Raw genomic sequence first — 8268 nt, forward strand, 5'->3', positions numbered from 1 at the left:
CTGTAATCGTCATTGGGCAGGAGAAGGACTTGAGGGGCAGAGTGCAGAGACAATTTAGCACCTGGCTGGCTGTCAAGTCTTATAAATCTGAGAGGGAAAATGAACCAAAGCATCCATAAATCATCCTTCTAGAACATTCAGTCTTATCATTCCTCACTTTAACGCTCATTCACAAAGTTCCTATCAGACACTTTACAAGAGAGGAGCAAAGTGCAGTTTCATTTGCAAGTTGAGTAAAATTGCAGCATGCTGAGAGAGTGAGCTCAGGGGTCCCCTTCCCTTCCCTGGGCGTTAGCTGTGCCGTCTCACTCCCTCCCCTTACCCCCCCCCCCCCTCCACACACACACAGCAAAGCAACCGAAATGACGTCGCCTGCCTGCTCCTGCTGCCTATACACCCTCCAAGCCAGCATTCAAAAGCCGTGTAGAGCATAGGCTACACCCTGAGGCAGTGTTTTAGAGATGAGATCATGGTATGGCTGCGTGAACAGGAGACCCGGATTCTTGTGATGCAGGCTAAGTAAACTTGTGGGATACAAAGAGAATAAAACTTCTGGCTAATGGGGCGGGGGAGTTATGTTGGACTGTTTGGTGACTTCAGCGGAGAACGTGAAAGAGAAAGTTAGTCCTGCTTTCCTTTGGGGTGGGGCAGCAGATGCAAATGTGAGCTTCGCCGCGCTGCCTAAGGCTAGTTCTGGCCGTGCGCCAGTCACCTGTGTTGGCGAGCTGACTTACTTTCCTAACCTTGAGTCTCTTCGTTGTGAAGTGGGGATAAATAATAAGATCATTCTGTGGATTCCCTGAGACACAAGCTTATATTCTGTATCTGATAAATAAGTTCAGAGGTCAACTGGGCGGGGCTAATGCTCCCTTGCTATTGCTGACAATGTTCCTACTGAGCATCTAGCTAACTCTTCCATCTATGTGGAAGACTACATTGCTTAAGGAAGGAAATGCCGGCACCAGACAACCATGTGTCAAACCCAGGCTCTGCCTAGGACTGGCTATGTGAACGCAGTCAAGTTACTCAACCAAAAGGCCCTTTGATTTCCTGGTCTGCAAAGCAGGGTTTATTACCCTTTCTGCTCACAGTGTTGCTGTGAAAATTTATTTAATGTTCGTAAAAACCTCTCTAGAAATGCCATATAGCAAGACCCATGTGATACCAGCCACCAGCGCCACCAGCGCCACCAGCGTCACCAGCGCCACCAGCGCCACCAGCGCCACCAGCGCCACCAGCGCCACCAGCGCCACCACCGTCATCCACCACTGCTGCGGTTGTCAGGGCCTTGAGCCCCTCCAGGTCAGCAGACATGCTAGAACACACAGCCCTCAGACAGGCACTCACAGGCTGGTACGCGTTTGCATACCCTTCCCCCCACCCCTTACTTCCTTAATAGTCCCAGCACCAAGTTCCTTGTCTGAGAAGATCAGTCATACAAGGCTTGCCGGCTGAATCCTTCAATTCTGCGTGTTTCCTTCAGAAATAGAGCCATTTCTGTAGGAAATGATGAAGAAGTGGATGGTCTCAGCCAGCTCACAGAAAGGGTGCTACGGCCTTTCTTCTGCCTCTCATACCCTCCGCAGCCACCCAAGGCCTCTGCTCCATCTAAGCACTGATCAATGAGCAGCGTCGATGAGCCCTTGTTCAACCCATGATCGGTTGGTCCCTTTGGCTAGGAAGCGCACAGGAAGCTCCTTCTGTTTTTTTAAAGAGGGAGGAGCAAAGCCTGCAGTATCGCTGCCTTAAGTCTCCAGACCTCCCTTCTCAGTGTCCGTCCCACGGGGTTGATCTGCAGCAGGCTGAGCAATGGGGCCCTCCTTCATCCTGCTCCCTCCCTCCCTCTCCATCAGAATGTGAGCTGACTCCCTTGACAAGTTTTGGTAAACAGAATCATTTCCCTTTGGTTTAGATCCCCCCCCCCCTTGGTGCTACGGATGGAACCAGCCCCTCACCCATGACTAGACATTGCTCTACCCCAGAGCTGGCCCCTCCCACACCCCAGCCTAACAGAAATGGCCTCATCAGGTGTCTAGTTAGTCTATGCCACGTCTGTTCCCACAGAACCTTTCTGTTTTAGCTGGAATGAAACCCAGGAGGAGGGCCCATGAAAAGGGGGGTTTATGTAAGAAAGGATCTGAGCCTCTGGGAGGCTTGATGTGGTCCTTGGCTGAAGTGGACTTTCAATGGCGACTCAAGGGCAAGCTGGAGATGCGGCCAGAGTTCCCAGCTGAGCAGCAAGAATGTCCGCCGTAGCACATTCTATTGAGAACTGTGTCTCAGAACCTGGCATCAAGTGGTCTGCGAGGCTCTGCTTATCTTTGCTGTCTACCCTGCTCCACCCAGGTGAGCCGAGGCTAACCCCTCTCGAGTCTGCTTTTTCTTCTCTTTGCTGACACCAAAGCACAGAATCAATAATGACTTTAGATTCTCTACTCTGATCTTACTCACTGCGGCTGGCCGATGTCAAACCATATGTCACAGGTCTTGTCTGAGATGTTGCGCTGAGCCACCACCCTCTTGCCCAGGATTCTCCAATGCAAACCCCCATCCCTGTTCTCTTTCCCTCTGTCCAACCCATTACAACTTCCTAAACCCTTAGAACAGAAGCCTGATGAAGGTGCTGATCTCCCAAGAGCTCTCAGGATTTGTCTAATATAGCATGAATTTTAATTGATCTTAATAAATAAAACCTGGAGGCAGATATTGGGGGTGAAAGCTGAAGGATCAGAGAAGCAGAGCGACAGCCATTAGAGAGACCTTTACCTTCACCAGAGCTCAGACCGAAGGGGCGATCCTGTCCTCAGACTGCATCCTCAGGTTACAACTGTCTCCACCAAACAAACCTCAGACTGCAATGAGTGTCTGTCTCCTCCCATCTTATACTCCTCTCTCCACCCAGCCATATCTCTCTTGTCTCCACCTCCCTAGTCCTGGAATTAAAGGAGTGGGACTCCCAAGTGCTGGGATCACCTTCGTGTGAGCTGTTTCTCTTTTAGACAGATTCAATCTTGTGTACCCCAGCGTGGCCTTAGATCCCTCTGCCTCTGTCTCCCTGGGATTAAAGGTGTGGGCCACCACTCCTTGGCCTCTAGAGGATCAACTCTGCACTCTGATCTTCACGTAGCTTTATTTGTTAAAACCCAAAGAAAATATCACCTCAGTGTAAAGTGGAAGTGAAGGCAGAACACAGGAGTGACCAGACTGGCTCAGGAGGGCAGCACAAAGGACAACTGCTAAGCGGCAGAGAAGAGCACTGGGCAGGGAGATGGCTCCATGGTGCAGAGCTTTCTGCACAAGGGTACAAGGCCTGAGTTCAGATCCCCAGAATCCACGTAAAAGCTGAACGTGATAGTGTGTGCATCTGTGGCCCCTGGGCTCCGATAGGGAGACAGAAGGCAGGGGACATTCCTGGACGTTTGTGGGCCAGCCAAGTCAACAAGACATCCTGTCTCAAATGAAGTGGAAAGTAAGGACTTATATTCATGGTTGTCCTCTGATCTCCACACATGTACTATGAAATACCTCTCTCTCTCTCTCTCTCTCTCTCTCACACACACACACACACACACACACACACACACACACACACTCGCGCTCTCTCTCACACACACACACAAACACACAGATAAAGGTAATAAATTAATCTAAAAATAAACTAAGCACGAATTTAGGGCCATGCAAAGCCTGTCTAGGCAGATTTATAGCAGAAATCCTGGCACTATGAACTTTTAGCCCTTACCAAGCGACTGCTTTCTCCTGACCCTTCAGTTTTCTCCTGTTTCTGTTTCCCTCTTTTCGTTTACGAATTATTCACTTTCGACTTAATGTCTACTCAGTCCTTCCTACTCAAAACCCACCAGCACTAGCGTCCCCTGCAAGCCAGTGAGAGAAGCTATTCCTGAGCTCTGCCCCATGCCTGTAGAATCAGAACTCCCACTGTGGCTAGTTTCTGTCACAGACAGCAGGGCCACCTTGGCTGTCCAGAGGAGGCCTCTTTTGGGGGGTGGGGAGATAATGAGAAATCTTAAAATGACCTTTTATTCCAGAATTCTATCAATATTGCTGATTATGGACCTTGGGCATTATTCTTAAGGTTTGCATAAAAATATTCAACGCCATTCAAAGGAGGTGCACTTTACTGAGCACAGACAGAGCCTTTCTTTTCTATCTTTCTTCTTTTCTTTCTCCTTTTAGATTTATTTATTGTATTTTGTGTGTATGAGGTTTTTTTGCCTGCATATATGTCTGTGTACTATGTGTGTGCCTGGTGCCCGCAGAAACTAGAGGTTGTGACAGAATCATCTAGAACACGAGCTACAGATGATTGTGAGCCTCCATGTGGATGCTGGCAACAGAACCCAGGTTTTTGTAGACGTGAGCTGCCTCTTCAGCCTGTATTTCTTTTTAATATTTTAATTTACACTTCGGCAATTTCATACATATATATATAACATATTTTGATCAGAGTTAGCCCCCATTCTTTGCTCTTATCCTTTTCCACTCTCTTTAGAATCCTCTTCCCAATACATTCATCCTACCCCTACTTTTAAGTCTTAAAAAAGAGTAATAAGCCTGGTGGTAATGGTGGTGATGGTGTACACCTTAAATCTCAGCACTCAGGAGCAGAGGCAGGCAGATCTTTGTGAGTTTGAGGCCAGCCTGGTCTACAGAGTAAGTTCCAGGACAGCCAGGACTACACAGAGAAACCCCATCTCAAAAGTTAAGAAGCAATAACAATAAAAAGCCCATAATAATAATAATAATGATACACTGAGTTTAGTTAAGGTCCCTGCATGAGCGAGAGTGTATAGTTATTTATCAAAGCATGGGCAACTTGCCAATGACTATACCACTGGAGAAAAATGAGCACACTCCCCACACAGGGGCCAGGCCTCTGGAGCCCTTCTCATATTGGAATGTTGACAACCTTGGTGTTGTACCTGCAACCACGGCTACCCTGAGTGCATGAGTAAAGCTTCATGTCGTGTGCAGAAGACAGCACGTCACAGCCCTCCGGCTCTCAATGTTCTTCTGTTTCCTCTTCTTTCATGCTGTTTGAACCTTGAACGGGGTGAAGGGATTTCCCATGTGTGATTGGGAACTTATCTTGGTTATCAACTTAACTACATCTGGAATTAACAAAAAACAACAACAACAAAAAAAACTCAAGTCACTGGGCACACCTGTGACTGATTATTTTTTTCTGAATTAAATCATTTGAAGTGAAAAGACCCAGTTTTAATCCATATCTTTTGAGGTGGAAAGATTCACCTTTAACCTGGGCCACACTTCCTGCCAGACGTGGAGGAAGGAAGCTTGCCCTATTTGCTTATTTTTTCCCACTATTAAGTCCATTCCTCTGCTGGCATTAGAGTCTACTTCTTCGGGATTCTAGAGTATACTGAAGACCAGCTGAGACATCCAGCCTTGTGGACTGAACAACTATTGGATTCTTGGACCTTCTGGTTGGTAGACAGCCATTGTTAGAATAGCTGAACCACAGCCTGTAAGCTGTTCCAATAATTCATATATATACATATATTTCATTCTCTAAGTTCTGTTCCTCTTGAGAACCCTGACTCCATGTAATCAGCCTTTACAACCTAAACTAACTTTAATCTTCTTTTATTGTTTTTATTGAGCTATATATATTTCTCCACTCCTCTCCCTTTCTCCCCTCTCCCCTTCTGCCCTCTCCTGTGACCCCTGGCATGGCTTTAATCTCAAAAACTCGCTCTTTCTGGGTGGTGTGGCACACGCCTTTAATCCTAGCACTTGGGAGGAAAAGACAGGAGGATCTCTGTGAGTTTGAGGCCAGCCTGGTCTACAGAGTGAGTTCCAAGTCCAAGACAGCCAGGGCTATGACACAGAGAAACCCTGTCTTGAAAAACAAAACAAAACAAAAACAATTCCATGCTCTTCCTTGTCTCTGACTCGGAATAATATGTGTGTGTGTGAATACATGCGTGTGTGTGCCTGTGTGTATTTGTGTGTGTGTTTGTGTGTGTGTGTGATAATTATTTGCTGAAAGAAGCCCACAAGCCCCAAACAACCTTAAACAAAACAAATACCCACCCATAAATGTTGGAGGCAATGTACGGCTACAGGTTGCTAACATCTGGGTGAGGTTCTGAGCGCTGTTCTGGGTCAGTGAAGTAACTTTTCCCCTTGCAAAGCCCTGTGAAGATTTCTATGAAGAATTCCCCATTCCAGGGGCTGGAGAGATGGTTCCATTAAGAGTACTAGCAGTTCTTCCAGAGGAGCTGAGCTCTGCGCCTACCACTCACGTGATGGCTCACAACCATCTGTAACTTCTGTCCCAAGGAATCTGGCGCCCTCTTTCAGTCTCTGAAAGCACCAAGCATGCACATGATGCAGACACACAGACAGACAAAACACCCATACATATCAAATAAATAATTCTCATTTATTTTCTACAGCCATGTTTTCTGTGCTGATCAATAAATACTGAGTAATGATATGATACAGAGCAAGGAGATGATGTGGGATTCCCCTCTGTATGCTGTGATTATGTTTTATTGCTATTGGCTAATAAAGAAGCTGTTTCAGCCCAAGGCAGGGCAGAATAAAGCCAGGGGGAAAATCCGAATAGAGCTATTTAGAGAGAGTAGGAGGAGTTAGGGAGTCACCATGTAGCTGCCCAAGGAAACAAACACTGGAAACTTACCAGTAGGCCAAAGCCTTGTGGTGATACATTGATTAATAGAAATGGGTTAATTTAAGTTGTTAGAGTTATTTAATAAGAAGCCTGAGCTACTAGATCAAGCAGTGTTATAATTAATACAGTTTCTGTGTGATTATTCAGTTCTGGGTGGCTGAGAAATGAACGAGCAGCCTCCATTTACAAAATGATCCACATAAAACCCAAGAAAGCCTAAAAATGGGAAACAGGAGTCAATTGGAGCTTCTTGTTAGTAGCAATTTTTTTTCCAGATAGGCTCTGTTTGCTGGCAGTGAGCAGAGGTGTGGCTCCTTTAAGAGAAGGCTTCCTGACTCAACATTAGCAGCAAAAACTCCATGGCTTCTTTAAGACATGACTTCCTGATTCATGCTGGCAGCCTGTACTCTGATTCTTTCCGAAGGTCCTGCACTTGAATAGGGTTTGTGAGCAGCAAGCTACTAGTTGCTTAGTGGCAACATAGACCCACTGTATCCCTGGAGCTGGGGCAGTGAGCACACCTCCACCATGTTGAATGGAGCAGAGCCAACAGGCAGGGTCATGGAATTGGTCCTAACCATGCCCCCTTAGCATTTAAAAAAAATGCTCCTGGTCAGAAAATGATTAGTGATACGCAATAAAGAAAGACAAATTCCAACAAAAACAAACCTCGGAATGGGTCACAGTGTGTTTAAAAGAGGTACATAGTCTTGGGAGAGAGAAGAAAAAAGAATATAGACAGTTATAAAAAATAAACAGTTTTTAAAATAAAACAAAGTCTTTAAAGAGACAGTAAAAGTAATATAAAAGAGTACAGACAGTCATAGATTACAGGAGTAAAGAAAATAAGATGGAATATACACAGAGAGTCTGGATTATGTATGTATATTGTGTTTTCTTTGATTTTTTTTGATTGCAGAGAGACATTTGATTCTGGAATCTGCTAAGTTAAACCAACATGAAGGTATCTTGACTTCAAAATTTGGGTCTAAGGATATGTTGCTTTGGAAAAGAGGTTCTGTTTTTGCTTCCAGAGAAGTTGAGAACCCTGTGGATTCCTTCCAGGCTAATGCGGTTTGATGGAACAAGATCCCCTCAAAGGTCCCTGTGAACCCTAAAAGTACTTTGCCCAACAAATAGTAGGAAGCAATTTGGAGGAAAAAAAACAATGCCCAAATTCCCAAAATGATTTTTTATAAATATTTGTTTCCATTTTCATTTAAAGTGGGATATGATAGAGAGCTGAATACTTTGCATTAGTATGAATATTGGTTTGTTGATACAAATTTAAGGTCAATTTTGTTAATTGTATATTTCTACTTTTGTTTAAGGTATTATGTTTATACAGCTCATTTAAAAATGTAATGTATAGTTAAGAAATACAGATTAATAGATAACCATCTATAATAAACTTACATTTAATTATGTTAACTAGGTTTTCTAGATATACAGAGATATATTTCAGTTAGATAGTTACTCTTCAACACTTCAAAGACCTACAGAATATGGCATTTAAAATGTTTTAAGAACTTTGACGTTTCTCAACAGTGAGACATGTCTGTTTCTGGCAGCACCAATTACTTCAG

General features: G+C 44.9%; 1 protein-coding gene across 1 annotated transcript in view; it reads right to left on the minus strand.

The window, feature by feature from the left end:
- Positions 1-2866, minus strand: part of Slc38a1 (solute carrier family 38 member 1) — a 99139-nt gene extending 96273 nt beyond the window's left edge. The window contains exon 1 of the mRNA XM_087899207.1: positions 2767-2866. The gene's annotated coding sequence lies outside the window, so the exon portion shown is untranslated. The remainder of the gene's footprint in view (positions 1-2766) is intronic.
- Between the last annotated feature and the right edge of the window lie 5402 nt (positions 2867-8268).

The sequence above is a fragment of the Myodes glareolus genome, chromosome 19 (genome assembly GCF_982192425.1).
Source record: "Myodes glareolus chromosome 19, mMyoGla1.1, whole genome shotgun sequence".
NCBI classification, from domain to species: domain Eukaryota; kingdom Metazoa; phylum Chordata; class Mammalia; order Rodentia; family Cricetidae; genus Myodes; species Myodes glareolus.